This window comes from Oncorhynchus tshawytscha, linkage group LG30, assembly GCF_018296145.1.
Source record: "Oncorhynchus tshawytscha isolate Ot180627B linkage group LG30, Otsh_v2.0, whole genome shotgun sequence".
Classification (NCBI taxonomy): Eukaryota; Metazoa; Chordata; class Actinopteri; order Salmoniformes; family Salmonidae; genus Oncorhynchus; species Oncorhynchus tshawytscha.
In genome coordinates, this window is record NC_056458.1 from 49606220 (window position 1) to 49626129 (window position 19910).

At 48.7% G+C, this 19910-nt stretch overlaps 1 pseudogene; it reads left to right on the plus strand.

Annotated features, from left to right (window-relative positions):
- Positions 1-19910, plus strand: part of LOC112237923 — a 294281-nt pseudogene that overhangs the window by 145231 nt on the left and 129140 nt on the right.

Below are 19910 nucleotides of genomic sequence, written 5' to 3' on the forward strand. Positions count from 1 at the left end.
CCTAGCAGGAAGATTGGAATGGCTGTGAACCAAAAGGTTGTGAGTTCAAATCCCAGTTGAGGACATGTTAAATATTAATGACTGTATGAATTAGCTTGTGTGATATATGTCAACGTGTGTCAAATATGTACATTGAAAACATTGTATGTTAAAAGAACAGTTTGTGTGACTACAATAGTGTCCAAGTAATCATTTATAGTTGAATTAACATATGAGACAATTTGAACAAACACATTTCACGTTGACAGATGTTTTGCCTTTGTCCCTGCTGAATGATACATTCTGTCCATCCTGTTGTTTTTTGTTAATGAACTGAAAACAGTGTACAGAGGTGGCTGGTATTAATAGGCGGTTACAAAACAATTATCACCTGAGGAAAGAGAATTGAGAGACGGAGTCGTTGGATGTGGAATTCTACAGCAATATACTGTAAGTGGATTTGGTGTATGGGATATTATCTAATCTCTTCTCTATCTTGCTCTCTCTCTCTCTCTCTCTCTCTGTCTCTCTCTCTCTGTCTCTGTCTCTCTGTCTCTCTGTCTCTGTCTCTCTCTCTCTCTCTCTCTCTCTCTGTCTCTCTCTCTCTCTCTCTCTGTCTCTGTCTCTCTCTCTCTCTCTCTGTCTCTGTCTCTCTCTCTCTCTCTCTCTGTCTCTCTCTCTCTCCTCTCTCTGTCTCTCCTCTCTCTCTCTCTCTGTCTCTCTGTCTCTCTGTCTCTCTGTCTCTCTGTTTCTCTCTGTCTCTCTCTCTCAATTCAATTCAAGGGCTTTATTGACATGGGAAACATGTGTTAACATTGCCAAAGCAAGTGAGGTAGACAACATACAAAGTGAATATATAAAGTGAAAAACAACAAAAATTAACAGTAAACATTACACATACAGAAGTTTCAAAACAGTAAAGACATTACAAATGTCATATTATATATATATATATACAGTGTTTTAACAATGTACAAATGGTTAAAGGACACAAGATAAAATAAATAAGCATAAATATGGGTGTATTTACAATGGTGTTTGTTCTTCCTGTGGAGCTGATGTTTAGGCCAAGGTATGTATAGTTTTTTGTGTGGTCTAGGGCAACAGTGTCTAGATGGAATTTGTATTTGTGGTCCTGGTGACTGGACCTTTTTTGGAACACCATTATTTTGGTCTTACTGAGATTTACTGTCAGGTCCCAGGTCTGACAGAATCTGTGCATAAGATCTAGGTGCTGCTGTAGGCCCTCCTTGGTTGGTGACAGAAGCACCAGATCATCAGCAAACAGCAGACATTTGACTTCGGATTCTAGCAGGGGGAGGCCGGGTGCTGCAGACTCTTCTAGTGCCTGCGCCAATTCGTTGATATATATGTTGAAGAGGGTGGGGCTTAAGCTGCATCCCTGTCTAACCCCACGACCCTGTGTGAAGAAATGTGTGTGTTTTTTGCCAATTTTAACCGCACACTTGTTGTTTGTGTACATGGATTTTATAATGTCGTATGTTTTACCCCCAACACCACTTTCCATCAGTTTGTATAGCAGACCCTCATGCCAGATTGAGTCGAAGGCTTTTTGAAATCAACAAAGCATGAGAAGACTTTGCCTTTGTTTTGGTTTGTTTGGTTGTCAATTAGGGTGTGCAGGGTGAATACATGGTCTGTTGTACGGTAATTTGGTAAAAAGCCAATTTGACATTTGCTCAGTACATTGTTTTCATTGAGGAAATGTACGAGTCTGCTGTTAATAATAATGCAGAGGATTTTCCCAAGGTTACTGTTGACACATATTCCACGGTAGTTATTGGGGTCAAATTTGTCTCCACTTTTGTGGATTGGGGTGATCAGTCCTTGGTTCCAAATATTGGGGAAGATGCCAGAGCTAAGTATGATGTTAAAGAGTTTTAGTATAGCCAATTGGAATTTGTTGTCTGTATATTTGATCATTTCATTGAGGATACCATCAACACCACAGGCCTTTTTGGGTTGGAGGGTTTTTATTTTGTCCTGTAACTCATTCACTGTAATTGGAGAATCCAGTGGGTTCTGGTAGTCTTTAATAGTTGATTCTAAGATCTGTATTTGATCATGTATATGTTTTTGCTCTTTATTCTTTGTTATAGAGCCAAAAAGATTGGAGAAGTGGTTTACCAATACATCTCCATTTTGGATAGATAATTCTTCGTGTTGTTGTTTGTTTAGTGTTTTCCAATTTTCCCAGAAGTGGTTAGAGTCTATGGATTCTTCAATTGCATTGAGCTGATTTCTGACATGCTGTTCCTTCTTTTTCCGTAGTGTATTTCTGTATTGTTTTAGTGATTCACCATAGTGAAGGCGTAGACTCAGGTTTTCCGGGTCTCTATGTTTTTGGTTGGACAGGTTTCTCAATTTCTTTCTTAGATTTTTGCATTCTTCATCAAACCATTTGTCATTATTGTTAATTTTCTCTCTCTCTGTCTCTCTCTGTCTCTGTCTCTCTCTCTCTCTGTCTCTCCAGGATCGGGGTGTGAAGGAAGATGAGCTACAGAGCATCCTGAACTACTTGCTGACCATGCATGAGGTAAACACAACTCTACTGTCTCTCTCTCTCTGCCTCTCTCTCTCTCTCTCTCTCTGCATCTCTCCCTCTCTCTCTCTCTCTCTCTCTCTCAATTCAATTTAAGGGCTTTATTGGCAGGGGAAACATATGTTAACATTGCCAAAGTAAGTGATGAACAGTAATCATTACACTCTCCCTCTCTCTTTCTCTCTCTCTCTCTCTCTCTCTCTCTCTCTATATATATATATATATATATATAATCTCCAGGATGACAATATCCATGATGTTCTTCAGTTGTTGGTGGCTCTGATGTCAGAACACCCAGCCTCCATGATCCCAGCCTTCGACCAGAGGAATGGCATACGGTATATACACACACCACACACACAGGTAGAAGGACAGCCAAACAGGATATGATACAGGATACAGGAACAGGATATGATACAGGATACAGGATATGATACAGGATACAGGAACAGGATATGATACAGGAACAGGATAAGATACAGGATACAGGAACAGGATATGATACAGGATACAGGATAAGATACAGGATACAGGAACAGGATATGATACAGGAACAGGATATGATACAGGATACGATACAGGAACAGGATATGATACAGGAACAGGATATGATACAGAAACAGGATATGATACAGGAACAGGATATGATACAGGATATGATACAGGATACAGGATATGATACAGGAACAGGATATGATACAGGAACAGGATATGATACAGGAACAGGATATGATACAGGGACAGGATATGATACAGGGACAGGATATGATACAGGAACAGGATATGATACAGGAACAGGATATGATACAGGAACAGGATATGATAGGATATGAACAGGAACAGGATATGATACAGGAACAGGATATGATACAGGAACAGGATATGATACAGGAACAGGATATGATACAGAAACAGGATATGATACAGGAACAGGATATGATACAGGATATGATACAGGATACAGGATATGATACAGGAACAGGATATGATACAGGAACAGGATATGATACAGGAACAGGATATGATACAGGGACAGGATATGATACAGGGACAGGATATGATACAGGGACAGGATATGATACAGGAACAGGATATGATACAGGAACAGGATATGATACAGGAACAGGATATGATACAGGAACAGGATATGATACAGGAACAGGATATGATACAGGATATGATACAGTATGGTGTCTGTCTGACTGTATGGTGTCTGTCTGACTGTATGGTGTCTGTCTGACTGTATGGTGTCTGTCTGACTGTATGGTGTCTGGCTGACTGTATGGTGTCTGGCTGACTGTATGGTGTCTGGCTGACTGTGTCTGGCTGGTGTCTGGCTGACTGTATGGTGTCTGGCTGACTGTATGGTGTCTGGCTGACTGTATGGTGTCTGGCTGACTGTATGGTGTCTGGCTGACTGTATGGTGTCTGGCTGACTGTATGGTGTCTGGCTGACTGTATGGTGTCTGGCTGACTGTATGGTGTCTGGCTGACTGTATGGCGTCTGGCTGACTGTATGGTGTCTGGCTGACTGTATGGTGTCTGGCTGACTGTATGGTGTCTGGCTGACTGTATGGCGTCTGTCTGACTGTATGGTGTCTGTCTGACTGTATGGCGTCTGTCTGACTGTATGGTGTCTGTCTGACTGACTATGGTGTCTGGCTGACTGTATGGTGTGTCTGTCTGACTGTATGGCGTCTGTCTGACTGTATGGTGTCTGGCTGACTGTCTGACTGTATGGTGTCTGGCTGACTGTATGGTGTCTGTCTGACTGTATGGTGTCTGGCTGACTGTATGGTGTCTGGCTGATTGTCTGACTGTCTGGCTGACTGTCTGACTGTATGGTGTCTGGCTGACTGACTGACTGTATGGTGTCTGTCTGACTGTATGGTGTCTGGCTGACTGTCTGACTGTATGGGGTCTGGCTGACTGTATGGTGTCTGGCTGACTGTATGGTGTCTGGCTGACTGTATGGTGTCTGGCTGACTGTCTGGCTGTCTGTCTGACTGTATGGTGTCTGGCTGACTGTCTGACTGTATGGGGTCTGTCTGACTGTATGGGGTCTGTCTGACTGTATGGTGTCTGGCTGACTGTATGGTGTCTGGCTGACTGTATGGTGTCTGGCTGACTGTATGGCGTCTGGCTGACTGTCTGACTGTATGGTGTCTGGCTGGCTGACTGTCTGACTGTATGGTGTCTGGCTTGACTGTGTTCCAGGGTGATCTGTAAACTCCTAGCCTCTAAGACTGAGAGCATCAGAGTCCAGGCTCTCAAAGTCCTGGGATACTTCCTCAAACACCTCGGACACAAGTGAGTACATGGATGGGTGGGTGGGTGGGTGGGCGGATGGATGGATGGATGGATGGATGGATGGGTGGGTGGGTGGATGGATGTATGGGTGGGTGGATGTGTGGGTGGATGGATGGATGGGTGGGTGGGTGGATCGGGGGATGTGTGCGTGGATGGATGGATGTGTGAGTGTTTGATCGGAGCATAAGCTAATTGACAATACCATGTTGGCTCCTACATTAAATAACCTTAAAAGTTTAGTGAAGTCAGAATAAGGACAGTAATGAAGGCGTCACCCCTGTTAAGGGTTGTCTCCTGTCTCCCCTGTTAAGGGTTGTCTCCTGTCTCCCCTGTTAAGGGTTGTCTCCTGTCTCCCCTGTTAAGGGTTGTCTCCTGTCTGCCCTGTTAAGGGTTGTCTCCTGTCTGCCCTGTTAAGGGTTGTCTCCTGTCTCCCCTGTTAAGGGTTGTCTCCTGTCTCCCCTCTTAAGGGTTGTCTCCTGTCTCCCCTGTTAAGGGTTGTCTCCTGTCTGCCCTGTTGAGGGTTGTCTCCTGTCTCCCCTGTTAAGGGTTGTCTCCCCCTGTTAAGGGTTGTCTCCCCCTGTTAAGGATTGTCTCCTGTCTCCCTGTTAAGGGTTGTCTCCCCTGTTAAGGGTTGTCTCCTGCTGCCATGTTAAGGGTTGTCTCCTGTCTGCCCTGTTAAGGGTTGTCTCCTGTCTCCCCTGTTAAGGGTTGTCTCCTGTCTCCCCTGTTAAGGGTTGTCTCCTGTCTCCCCTGTTTAGGGTTGTCTCCTGTCTCCCACTGTTAAGGGTTATCTCCCCTGTTAAGGGTTGTCTCCTGCTGGCCCTGTTAAGGGTTGTCTCCTGTCTCCCTGTTAAGGGTTGTCTCCTGCTGGCCCTGTTAAGGGTTGTCTCCTGCTGGCCCTGTTAAGGGTTGTCTCCTGTCTGCCCTGTTAAGGGTTGTCTCCTGTCTGCTATGTTAAGGACAGTCATGAAGGAGCCCCATGCGTGTGGGTTGTCTCCTGTCTGCCCTGTTAAGGGTTGTCTCCTGTCCTCCCTGTTAAGGGTTGTCTCCTGTCTCCCTGTTAAGGGTTGTCTGTCATGTTAAGGGTTGTCTCCTGTCTGGCCCTCTTAAGGGTTGTCTCCTGTCTGCCCTGTTAAGGGTTGTCTCCTGTCTGCCCTGTTAAGGGTTGTCTCCTGTCTGCCATGTTAAGGGTTGTATCCTGTCTCCCCTGTTAAGGGTTGTCTCCCCTGTTAAGGGTTGTCTCCTGTCTCCCCTGTTAAGGGTTGTCTCCTGTCTCCCCTGTTAAGGGTTGTCTCCTGTCTGCCATGTTAAGGGTTGTCTCCTGTCTCCCCTGTTAAGGGTTGTCTCCTGTCTCCCCTGTTAAGGGCTGTCTCCTGTCTGCCCTCTTAAGGGTTGTCTCCTGTCTGCCCTGTTAAGGGTTGTCTCCTGTCTCCCCTGTTAAGGGTTGTCTCCCCTGTTAAGGGTTGTCTCCCCTGTTAAGGGTTGTCTCCCCCCTGTTAAGGGTTGTCTCCTGCTGGCCCTGTTAAGGGTTGTCTCCTGTCTGCCCTGTTAAGGGTTGTCTCCTGTCTGCCCTGTTAAGGGTTGTCTCCTGTCTGCCATGTTAAGGGTTGTCTCCTGTCTGCCCTGTTAAGGGTTGTCTCCTGTCTCCCCTGTTAAGGGTTGTCTCCTGTCTCCCCTGTTAAGGGTTGTCTCCTTTCTCCCCTGTTAAGGGTTGTCTCCTGTCTCCCCTGTTAAGGGTTGTCTCCTGTCTCCCCTGTTAAGGGTTGTCTCCCCTGTTAAGGGTTGTCTCCCCTGTTAAGGGTAGTCTCCCCCTGTTAAGGGTAGTCTCCCCTGTTAAGGGTTGTCTCCTGTCTGCCCTCTTAAGGGTTGTCTCCTGTCTCCCCTCTTAAGGGTTGTCTCCTGTCTGCCCTGTTGAGGATTGTCTCCTGTCTCCCCTGTTAAGGGTTGTCTCCCCTGTTAAGGGTTGTCTCCTGTCTCCCCTGTTAAGGGTTGTCTCCCCTGTTAAGGGTTGTCTCCTGTCTGCTATGTTAAGGGCAGGAGCGTGGAGCTCAGCGTGCAGGCCCAGAGAGTTTGTGTGTTTGTTTTGAGTTAATGTGATTCTGATAGAATAATCGTTGTGACAGAACATGCTTCCTGTGAGGTAAAGCCCTGATCAGGAGCAAAGTATTCTGGGAGGGTTATTCATCAAATCTGACGTCAACGCCTGAACACAGTCCTGTGTGTATGTGAGGGGGGGGGGAGACAACATAGCCAACTAAAACAGGTCACAACTCCTGCAGCTCTGTTGCATGCTGGGTATGTACATAGTCAACGGTAGGCTTCGAGGGGACTCCTATGGTAGGTACACCTATATCTCATCTCTTGGCAGTAGTACTGTAGACTACTTTATCACTGACCTCAACTCAAAATCTCTCAGAGCGTTCACAGTCAGCCCACTGACACCCCTATCAGACCACAGCAAAATCACAGTCTACCTGAACAGAGCAATACTCAATCATGAGGCATCAAAGCCAAAGGAACTGAGTAACATTAAGAAATGCTATAGATGGAAGGAATGCAGTTTGGAAACCTACCAAAAAACTATTAGGCAACAACAAATTCAATCCCTTTTAGACAATTTCCTGGGTAAAATGTTCCACTGTAATAGTGAAGGTGTAAACTTGGCAGTAGAAAATCTTAACTGTATATTTGACCTCTCAGCTTCCCTATCATATCTAAAAATCTCAAATAGAAAACCGAAGAAAATTAACAACAATGACAAATGGTTTGATGAAGAATGCAAAAATCTAAGAAAGAAATTGAGAAACCTGTCCAATCAAAATCATAGAGACCCGGAAAACCTGAGTCTACGCCTTCACTATGGTGAATCACTAAAACAATACAGAAATACACTACGGAAAAAGAAGGCACAGCATGTCAGAAATCAGCTCAATGCAATTGAAGAATCCATAGACTCTAACCACTTCTGGGAAAATTGGAAACAAACAACAACACAAATAATTATCTATCCAAAATGGAGATGTATGGGTAAACCACTTCTCCAATCTGATTGGCTCTATAACAAAGAACAAACAGCCAAAACATATACATGATCAAATACAGATCTTAGAATCAACTATAAGATGACCAGAACACACTGGATTATCTGATTACCTTGAATGTTTATTTATTTTCCCTTTTGTACATTAACCACATTGTTACAACACTGTATATAGACGTAATATGACATGTGTAATGTTTTTATTCTTTAGGAACTTCTGTGAGTGTAATGTTTACTGTTAATTTTTATTGGTTATTTCACTTTTGTTTATTATCTACTTCACTTGCTTTGGCAACGTTAACATATGTTTCCCATGTCAATAAAGCCCTTTGAATTGAATTGGATTGGATAGGTCACCTAACATTCTCATTGACTAGTGAGGCTGGCTGGCTGGCTGGCTGGCTGGCTGGCTGGCTGGCTGGCTGGCTGGCTGGCTGGCTGGCTGGCTGGCTGGCTGGATGGATGGATGGATGGATAGGTCACCTAACATTCTCATTGACTAGTGAGGCTGGCTGGCTGGCTGGCTGGCTGGCTGGCTGGCTGGCTGGCTGGCTGGCTGGCTGGCTGGCTGGCTGGATGGATGGATGGATAGATCACCTAACATTCTCATTGACTAGTGGCTCAAGTGTCAGTTGAGAGTCATCCACATTCCATTCATTAATTCATCCAATCCAACTCTCTCTCTGTCACCCACTATATGCTGATGTAATGATATGCTGTCACAGTCTGAATGAGTAGAGGAGGGGAGGAGAGGAGGGGAGAGGAGAGGAGAGGAGAGGAGAGGAGAGGGAGAGGGGGAGGGGAGGGAGAGGAGAGGGAGAGGAGAGGAGAGGAGAGGAGAGGGGATGGTAGAGGGGGAGGGGAGAAGAGGGGAGGGGAGGGGAGAGGGAGATGGGAGAGGAGATCTCTGCTGGATGATCTGGTGTTTTGGAGTGTACGGTAGTTGTCATGGTGACGTGCTGTTGGCTGGGCCAGTTGGTTGTTCTCATTTATCGCGCCCTTCATCCCCCGGTGGCCATGGTGACTGACAGCACCTCTAGCTGTCTCCTTTCTTGGCCAGGCGGTGAAAAGGCCCCTGACAGAGACAGACGGGAGATGTGTGTGTGTGTGTTGAGGATCTGATGAGTTCATCATTTCGCTATTATTTGTTACTCACTGTGACATTTGTTTTGTGTGTGTGTGTGTGTGTGCGCGTGTGCTGTGTGTGTGTGTGTGTGTGTGTGTGTGTGTGTGTGTGTGTGCAGGGAGGAAAGTGGAGATCATGCACACACACAGCCTGTTCACCCTGCTGGGAGAGAGGCTGATGATCCACACCAACACCGTCAGCGTCACAACCTACAACACGCTCTACGAGGTAGGTAACACACTCTACGAGGTCGGGAACATTATAACACCCTCTACGAGGTAGAGAACACGCTCTATGAGGTAGGGCACATTGAAACACGCTCTACGAGGTAGGGAACACGCTCTACGAGGTAGGGGACACTCTACGAGGTAGGGAACATTCTAACACGCTCTACGAGGTTGGGAACACGCTCTACGAGGTCGGGAACACACTCTACGAGGTCGGGAACACACTCTACGAGGTAGGGGACACACTCTGCGAGGTTGGGGACACACTCTACGAGGTAGGGAACACACTCTACGAGGTAGGGAACACGCTCTACGAGGTCGGGAACATTGAAACACATTCTACGAGGTAGGTAACACACTCTACAAAGTAGAGAACACACTCTACAAGGTAGGTAACACACTACATGAGGTAGGTAAACACACTCACTCACTCACTGCAATGTATGTCATCACAGTAACTTCTCATTTACCTCTATATAAACTTTTCCTGTAGTATCTGAAAACGATGTGTCTTGTGCTGGTAAAGTTTCATTGACACATGTCATGTTTGATTGACACTTGTCACTCTCCGCCACTGTAGATTCTGACAGAACAGGTGTGTACCCAGGTAGTCCACAAGCCCCACCCAGAACCTGACTCCACCGTCAAGATACAGAACCCCAGTAAGTCCACTCTTTTTCCACCTTCTCTCCCACTATACGTCTGTCTGTCTGTCTGTCTGTCTGTCTGTCTGTCTGTCTGTCTGTCTGTCTGTCTGTCTGTCTGTCTGTCTGTCTGTCTGTCTGTCTGTGTGTCTGTGTGTCTGTGTGTCTGTCTGTCTGTCTGTCTGTCTGTGTCTGTCTGTGTCTGTCTGTCTGTCTGTCTGTCTGTCTGTCTGTCTGTCTGTCTGTCTGTCTGTCTGTCTGTCTGTCTGTCTGTCTGTCTGTCTGTCTGTCTGTCTGTCTGTCTGTCTGTCTGTCTGTCTGTCTGTGTGTCTGTGTGTCTGTGTGTCTGTGTGTCTGTGTGTCTGTGTGTCTGTGTGTCTGTGTGTCTGTCTTTTCATCAACTAGTCTAGTCTACTGATCCATGTTCTTCATCATCAACTAGTCTAGTCTACTGATCCATGTTCTTCATCATCAACTAGTCTAGTCTACTGATCCATGTTCTTCATCATCAACTAGTCTAGTCTACTGATCCATGTTCTTCATCATCAACTAGTCTAGTCTACTGATCCATGTTCTTCATCATCAACTAGTCTAGTCTACTGATCCATGTTCTTCATCATCAACTAGTCTAGTCTACTGATCCATGTTCTTCATCATCAACTAGTCTAGTCTACTGATCCATGTTCTTCATCATCAACTAGTCTAGTCTACTGATCCATGTTCTTCATCATCAACTAGTCTAGTCTACTGATCCATGTTCTTCATCATCAACTAGTCTAGTCTACTGATCCATGTTCTTCATCATCAACTAGTCTAGTCTAGTCTACTGGGAGTCAGAAATCTTTCTGATTGAGAGGGGGTCAAATACTTATTTTCCTTATTAAAATGCAAATTAATTTATATCATTTTTGACAGGCGGCTTTCTGAAATTTTTTGTTGTTATTCTGCCTCTCACTGTTCCAATAAACCTACCATTAAAATTATAGACTGATCATTTCTTTGTCAGTGGGCAAACGTACAAAAGCAGGGGATCAAATACTTTTTTCCCTCACTGTAGCTTTTAGCTGTTAACATGAGAGAGCAATTAGCTGTTAACACAAGAGAGCAGTTAGCTGTTAACATGAGAGAGCAGTTAGCTGTTAACATGGGAGAGCAATTAGCTGTTAGCTGTTAACATGAGAGAGCAGTTAGCTGTTAACATGAGAGAGCAGTTAGCAGTTAGCTGTTAACATGAGAGAGCAGTTAGCTGTTAACATGGGAGCAGTTAGCAACATGGGAGAGCAATTAGCAGTTAGCTGTTAACATGGGAGAGCAATTAGCTGTTAGCTGTTAACATGAGAGAGCAGTTAGCTGTTAACATGAGAGAGCAGTTAGCTGTTAACATGAGAGAGCAGTTAGCTGTTAACATGAGAGAGCAGTTAGCTGTTAACATGAGAGAGCAATTAGCTGTTAACATGAGAGAGCAGTTAGCTGTTAGCTGTTAACATGAGAGAGCAGTTAGCAGTTAGCAGTTAACATGAGAGAGCAGTTAGCTGTTAACATGAGAGAGCAGTTAGCTGTTAACATGGGAGAGCAGTTAGCTGTTAGCTGTTAACATGAGAGAGCAGTTAGCTGTTAACATGAGAGAGCAGTTAGCTGTTAACATGAGAGAGCAGTTAGCTGTTAACATGAGAGAGCAGTTAGCTGTTAACATGAGAGAGCAGTTAGCTGTTAGCTGTTAACATGAAAGAGCAGTTAGCTGTTAGCTGTTAACATGAGAGAGCAGTTAGCTGTTAACATGAGAGAGCAGTTAGCTGTTAACATGAGAGAGCAGTTAGCAGTTAGCTGTTAACATGAGAGAGCAGTTAGCAGTTAGCTGTTAACATGAGGGAGCTGTTAGCAGTTAGCTGTTAACATGAGAGAGCAGTTAGCTGTTAGCTGTTAACATGAGAGAGCAGTTAGCTGTTAGCTGTTAACATGGGAGAGCAGTTAGCTGTTAGCTGTTAACATGAGAGAGCAGTTAGCTGTTAACATGAGAGAGCAGTTAGCAGTTAGCTGTTAACATGAGAGAGCAGTTAGCTGTTAGCTGTTAACATGAGAGAGCAGTTAGCTGTTAACATGAGAGAGCAGTTAGCTGTTAACATGAGAGAGCTGTTAGCTGTTAACATGAGAGAGCAGTTAGCTGTTAACATGAGAGAGCTATTAGCAGTTAGCTGTTAACATGAGAGAGCAGTTAGCTGTTAACATGAGAGAGCTGTTAGCTGTTAACATGAGGGAGCTGTTAGCAGTTAGCTGTTAACATGAGAGAGCAGTTAGCAGTTAGCTGTTAACATGAGAGAGCAGTTAGCTACATTTCTTCACTCAACTACATATTATAGTTTTCTGTGACATAATGTCTCCTGTTTTATAGTTGAGGAAGTTGAAGCACTTCTGACTCCATGTTATGATCTCAGTCAGATATGACTGTACTGCAGCACAGCTCAGCTTCAAAATGTCAGTGATTCATTTAGTAATACTTGAGCCCTGTCCGTAGCCTAGTTAGTGATGAATTAACATGTTTATAATGTCAGGGTCGCCATCAGGGTCGTCTGACTCGGGTCGTGTAGCAGAGCTCTACTGCAGACGGGATGAACTCAGACACGTGTTGTGTGTCTCTCTTAAAAGGGTCCATGCGGAAACACATGCACTTTAAAGGGCCTGTGCCGTGATGAAATGGACTGCCCTCCTTTCCCTCCCTCCTCTCGGCCCTATTGAAGACACTGTATTTTCTGCTGTGCAACAACAGGATGATCAAATTAAGATACACTATCTGTTTCTCTGTGCTATTAGTCTGAAGGTGGTAACAACTTCCCTCTTCTCCCTCGTCTCCTCTCCCTCTTCTCGTCTCCTCTCCCTCTCCCTGTTCTCCCTCGTCTCCTATCTCTCCCCTCCCTCGTCTCCTCTCCCTCGTCTCCTCTCCCTCTTCTCCTCTCCCTCTTCTCCTCTCTATCACCCTCCTCTCCCTTCTCTCCTCTCCTCTCTCTCTCCCTCCTCCCTCCTCCCTCTCCCCTCTCCCTCCTACTTCCCCCTCTCTCCCTCTTCTCCTTCTCCCCCTCCTCTCATCTTCCTCCCTCTCCTCTCTCACTCCTCTTCCTCTCTCTCCTCTCTCTCCCTCCTACCCCGTCTCCTCTCCCTCCTCTCCTCTCTCACCCCTCCTCCTCCCCTCCCCTCTCCCCCTCCTGCCTCCTCTCCTCTCTCTCCCCTTCCTGGCTCCTCTCCTCTCTCTCCCCCTCCTCCCTTGTCTCCTCTCCTCCCTCCTCTCTCCTCCCTCCTCTCCCTCCCTCCTCCCTCCTCTCTCCTCTCCCTCCCTCCTCTCCTCTCCTCCCTCCCTCGTCTCCTATCCCTCCTCTCCTCTTCCTCCCCCTCTCCCTCCTCTCCTTTCTCTCCCCCTCCCTCATCTCCTCCCCCCTCCTAATCTCCCTCCCCCTCCCTCCTTTCTTCTCCCTCCTCTCCTCTCTCTCTCCCTCCTGTCCTCCCCCTCCCTCCTCTCCCCCCTCCTCCATTCTCTCCTCTTCCTCCCTCTCTCCTCTCTCTCTCCCCCTCCCTACTCTCCCTCCTTCCCCATCTCCTCTCCCTCCTCTCCCTCCTCTCCTCTCTCTCTCTCCCTCCTCTCCTCTCCCCCTCCTCCCTCTCTCAGTGATTTTGAAGGTGGTAGCGACCTTGTTGAAGAGCTGTTGTCCTGAACTGATGGAGGTCAAGACACTGTTCCTGTCTGACATGATCAAACTGTTCAGTAGCAGCCGAGAGAACAGACGGTGAGTACACACATGCACACGCACACTACACGCACACCGCACACGCACACCACACGCACACCGCACACCACACACCACACACACACACCACACACACACACACACACACACACACACACCCTATGAATGAATGAATAGTTGAGATGTTAACTTGTCCATCTCTAGGTTGTCAGTCTGGGTTATATCAACCCTAACAGCATTATAGATCAGTATGAATATTATTGATGATATATTGTCTGTCTCTAGGTGTCTGTTACAGTGTTCAGTGTGGCAGGACTGGATGTTCAGTCTGGGTTACATCAACCCCAAGAGCCCAGAGGAACAGAAGATGATGGAGATGGTCTATAACATCTTCAGGATCCTGCTCTACCACGCCATCAAGTATGAGTGGGGGGATGGAGGGTCTGGGTGGATACGTTGTCCATCGCTCACTCCAAGGTAAACACACACTGTGTGTGTGTGTGTGTGTGGGTGTGTGTGTGGGGGGTTAATGGACACGTCCCACAGGAAGAAGTATTTAAATTGAATTTGAAACTCTTTTCTACCTTCTCGCCCCCAGAACTACCCTTGACCTCTTTCTCCCCTCTAGATGACATCCTGTAACTAGTGAGGTCTGAACGCCCAACAACCTGCCCACTATACTCCATCCCCCTCCCTCCTCCATCCCCTCCTCCCTCCTCCATCCCCTCCTCCATCCTCCATCCCCTCCTCCATACCCTCCTCCCTCCTCCATCCCCTCCTCCATCCTCCAACCCCTCCTCCCTCCTCCATACCCTCCATCCCCTCATCCATCCCCTCCTCCCTCCTCCATCCCCTCCTCCCTCCTCCATCCCCTCCTCCCTCCTCCATCCCCTCCTCCATCCCCTCCTCCCTCCTCCATCCCCTCCTCCATCCCCTCATCCATCCCCTCCTCCCTCATCCATCCCCTCCTCCCTCATCCATCCCCTCCTCCCTCCTCCATACCCTCCTCCATACCCTCCATCAACTCCTCCCTCCTCCATCCCCTCCTCCATCCCCTCCTCCCTCCTCCATCCCCTCCTCCCTCCTCCATCCCCTCCTCCCTCCTCCATACCCTCCTCCATCCCCTCCTCCCTCCTCCATCCCCTACTCCCTCCTCCATCCCCTACTCCCTCCTCCATCCCCTACCCCTCCTCCATCCCTCCTCCCTCCTCCATCCCCTCCTCCCTCTTCCATCCCCTCCTCCATCCCCTCCTCCATCCCCTCCTCCATCCCCTCCTCCATCCCCTCCTCCCTTCTCCATCCCCTCCTCCCTTCTCCATCCCCTCCTCCCTTCTCCATCCCCTCCTCCAACCCCTCCTCCCTCCTCCATCCCCTCCTCCCTCCCTCCCCTCCTCCCTTCTCCATCCCCTCCTCCCTCCCCCTCCCTCCTCCATCCCCTCCTCCATCCCCTCCTCCCTCCTCCATCCCCTCCTCCCTCCTCCATCCCCTCCTCTCTCATCCATCCCCTCCTCTCTCATCCATCCCCTCCTCTCTCATCCATCCCCTCCTCTCTCATCCATCCCCTCCTCTCTCATCCATCCCCTCCTCTCTCATCCATCCCCTCCTCTCTCATCCATCCCCTCCTCCCTCCTCCATCCTCTCCTCCCTCCTCCATCCCCTCCTCATCCTCTCCTCCCTCCTCCATCCTCTCCTCCCTCCTCTCCTCCCTCCTCCATCCTCTCCTCCCTCCTCCATCCCCTCCTCCATCCCCTCCTCCTTCCCCTCCTCCATCCCCTCCTCCCTCATCAATCCTCTCCTCCCTCCTCCCTCCCCTCCTCCCTCATCAATCCTCTCCTCCCTCCCCTCCTCCCTCATCCATCCCCTCCTCCCTTCTCCATCCCCTTCTCCATCCCCTCCTCCCTCATCCATCCCCTCCTCCCTCATCCATCCCCTCCTCCATCCCCTCCTCCCTCCTCCATCCCCTCCTCCATCCCCTCCTCCCTCATCCATCCCCTCCTCCCTCCTCCATCCCTTCATCCATCCCCTCCTCCCTCCTCCATGCCCTCCTCCATCCCCTCCTCCCTTCTCCATCCCCATCCTCCTCCATCCCCTCCTCCCTCATCCATCCCCTCCTCCCTCATCCATCCCCTCCTCCCTTCTCCATCCCCTCCTTCCTCATCCATCCCCTCCTCCCTCATCCATCCCCTCCTCCATCCCCTCCTCCATCCCCTCCTCCCTTCTCCATCCCCTCCTCCCTCATTCATCCCCTCCTCCCTTCTCCATCCCCTCATCCATCCCCTCCTTCCTCATCCATCCCCTCATCCATCCCCTCCTCCATCTCCTCATCCATCTCCATCCCCTCCTCCCTCATCCATCCCCTCCTCCCTCCTCCATCCCCTCCTCCCATCCATCCATCCCCATCCTCCATCCCTTCTCCATCCCCTCCTCCATCCCTCCCCTCCTCCCTCCCCTCCTCCTTCCTCCATCCCCTCCTCCCTTCTCCATCCCCTCCTCCCTCATCCATCCCCTCCTCCCTCCTCCATCCCCTCATCCACCCCCTCCTCCATCCCTCCTCCATCCCCTCCTCCCTCCCCTCCTCCTTCCTCCATCCCCTCCTCCCTTCTCCATCCCCTCCTCCCTCTCCATCCCCTCCTCCCTCCTCCATCCCCTCCTCCCTCCGCCATCCCCTCCTCCCTTCTCCATCCCCTCCTCCATCCCTCCTCCATCCCCTCCTCCCTCCCCTCCTCCTTCCTCCATCCCCTCCTCCCTCATCCATCCCCTCCTCCCTCATCCATCCCCTCCTCCCTTCTCCATCCCCTCCTCCATCCCTCCTCCATCCTCTCCTCCCTCCCCTCCTCCTTCCTCCATCCCCACCTCCATTCTCCATCCCCTCCCCCTCTCATCCATCCCCTCCTCCCTCCTCCCTCATCCATCCCCTCCTCCCTCCTCCATCCCCTTCAAGATGTCCCAAGTCGCTCCCCTCATCAAGAAACCGACTCTCAACACTTCTGACTTCAAAAACGACATCCCTTCTTTGTTTTCTTTCCAGAACACTTGAGCGTTCGGTCCTCTGACCAACTCTGTCGTTTCTCTCTCAGAACGATCTTCTTGACCCTAATCAGTCAGGCTTCAAGACGAGTCACTGAACCAAGATCTCTGCTCTCCTCTCTGTCACAAGCTGACTCTGTTCTCATCCTCCTAGATCCTATCTGTCTCAGGGCTAGGTGTCTCAGGCTCTATCAGATCCTCCTGTCCACCCTCTCAGGGCTGGGTGTCTCAGGTTCTATCAGATCCTCCTCTCCACCCTCTCAGGGCTAGGTGTCTCAGTCTCTATCAGATCCTCCTCTCCACTCTCTCAGGGCTGGGTGTCTCAGTCTCTATCAGATCCTGCTCTCCACCCTCTCAGGGCTGGGTGTCTCAGGCTCTATCAGATCCTCCTGTCCACCCTCTCAGGGCTGGGTGTCTCAGGTTCTATCAGATCCTCCTCTCCACCCTCTCAGGGCTAGGTGTCTCAGTCTCTATCAGATCCTCCTCTCCACCCTCTCAGGACTGGGCGTCTCAGGTTCTATCAGATCCTCCTCTCCACCCTCTCAGGGCTAGGTGTCTCAGGCTCTATCAGATCCTCCTGTCCACCCTCTCAGGGCTGGGTGTCTCAGGTTCTATCAGATCCTCCTCTCCACCCTCTCAGGGCTAGGTGTCTCAGGCTCTATCAGATCCTCCTGTCCACCCTCTCAGGGCTGGGTGTCTCAGGTTCTATCAGATCCTCCTCTCCACCCTCTCAGGGCTGGGCGTCTCAGGTTCTATCAGATCCTCCTCTCCACCCTCTCAGGGCTAGGTGTCTCAGGCTCTATCAGATCCTCCTGTCCACCCTCTCAGGGCTGGGTGTCTCAGGTTTTATCAGATCCTCCTCTCCACCCTCTCAGGGCTAGGTGTCTCAGTCTCTATCAGATCCTCCTCTCCACTCTCTCAGGGCTGGGTGTCTCAGTCTCTATCAGATCCTCCTCTCCACCCTCTCAGGGCTGGGCATCTCAGGCTCTATCAGATCCTCCTCTCCACCCTCTCAGGGCTGGGCGTCTCAGGCTCTATCAGATCCTGCTCTCCACCCTCTCAGGGCTGGGTGTCTCAGGCTCTATCAGATCCTCCTCTCCACCCTCTCAGGACTGGGTGTCTCAGGCTCTATCAGATCCTCCTGTCCACCCTCTCAGGGCTGGGTGTCTCAGGTTCTATCAGATCCTCCTCTCCACCCTCTCAGGGCTAGGTGTCTCAGTCTCTATCAGATCCTCCTCTCCACTCTCTCAGGGCTGGGTGTCTCAGTCTCTATCAGATCCTCCTCTCCACCCTCTCAGGGCTGGGCATCTCAGGCTCTATCAGATCCTCCTCTCCACCCTCTCAGGGCTGGGCATCTCAGGCTCTATCAGATCCTCCTCTCCACCCTCTCAGGGCTGGGTGTCTCAGGCTCTATCAGATCCTCCTCTCCACCCTCTCAGGGCTGGGTGTCTCAGGCTCTATCAGATCCTCCTCTCCACCCTCTCAGGGCTGGGTGTCTCAGGCTCTATCACCACTCTTGGACTGCATCCTACCTGGCAGGCTGCTCCTACCAGGTGATGTGGAGAGGATCTGTGTCTGCACCACATACTCTCACTACTGGTGTCCCCCAGGGCTCGGTTCTAGTCCCTCTCTTCTTCTCTCTATAGACCAAATCACTCAGCTCTGTCATGGTCTCTCCTAACCAACTTCTACAACTTCTCATGTCCAGTTATTTAAAAATAATCTCCAAAAATATCACTATTTTTAATACAAGCCATAGAAAGCTGGTTGCAATTTCAGTCAAATATTATGGATAAACTCAAATATAGTCATTGAAAAAATAAACAATATTTATGGAGATTTATTTTGTTTAAACGTTATAATCTTTGTAAATGGTCACGTAAATTGGACTGGTGGAGTTATGTAACATATGCAGCCAACAAAAATATATGGAAATGTCTGCTCTGTCCAAAATGACAACCAACTGATTGCTGCATTACCACAAAAAAATGGAGGAAGGGAGAAGGTATGGAACGTTTATGTCGGCCCTGCATTAAAGAACAAAATTGGTTAAAAAAGTATACCAGTTTAATTTAAAGACCAGCATATTGACACCATACAGGTTGCAAAGTAGCTGTGAAGGGATGTTTGATGTGCTGATTCCATGGCAAAGTGTTTATAAACTTAGATTTTTTTTTTTCTCCAAAACTTTGAGTTTTTTTCACAGTACAGTTAAAAATATATATTTGGCAAGTAGATGTCTGGAAAAGTTTTAGAGACACGATGGGAGGGGTTGAGGATAACTGAAGGGTAGGATGAGAAAATAAAGAGAACTCATGTAAAAGGTATCGCATGTATAAACTGTGAATAGAAGCCTATGTATTTTTTGATTGTTAGTTTACTCCAGTTAGTGGAGGTGAGGTAGAGTTTTAAAAAAAAAGTAAATATATATATGGGGGATTGAAAATGATGAAAATAATGACATTGATAGAACCCACCATCTATCTACAATGTTAAAGCTGCCCCCTAAATATATATATTTAAAACTCCATGGTACCCCCTCCCAGAGTGCAAAGAACCTTGGCATGACCCTGGACAACAAACATCCTGTCATTCTCTGCCAACGTCAGCAGTGACTCGCTCCTGCATCCATAGAGTATGACCTTTCCTCAGGCAGGAAGTGGCGCAGGTCCTTGTCCAGGCACGCTTGTCGACTACTGCAACTCGGTTCCCCGGGTTGTGCCATCAAACCCCTGCAACTTAACCAGAACGATGCTGTCCGCCTGGTGTTCAACCTTCCCAAGTTCTCCCATGTCACACTGCTCCTCTTCACACTCCACTGGCTTCCAGTTGAAGCTCACATCCACTACCAGACCATGGTGCTTACCTACGGAGCATCAAGAGGAACTGCCCCTCCCTACCGTCAGGCTCTGATCAAACCCTACACCCCAAACCGAGCACTCCTCTGGTCTCTTGGTCCTTCCACATCTAAAGGAGGCCAGCCCAGGCCAAGCTCTTCTTAGGTCTCTTGGCCCTCCCACCTCTAAAGGATGGCAGCCCAGGCCAAGCTCTTCTTAGGTCTCTTGGCCCTCCCACCTCTAAAGGAGGCCAGCCCAGGCCAAGCTCTTCTTAGGTCTCTTGGCCCTCCCACCTCTAAAGGAGGGCAGCCCAGGCCAAGCTCTTCTTAGGTCTCTTGGCCCTCCCACCTCTAAAGGAGGGCAGCCCAGGCCAAGCTCTTCTTCGTCCTGGCTAATAGTGGAATCAGTTGAAACGAGAATGGC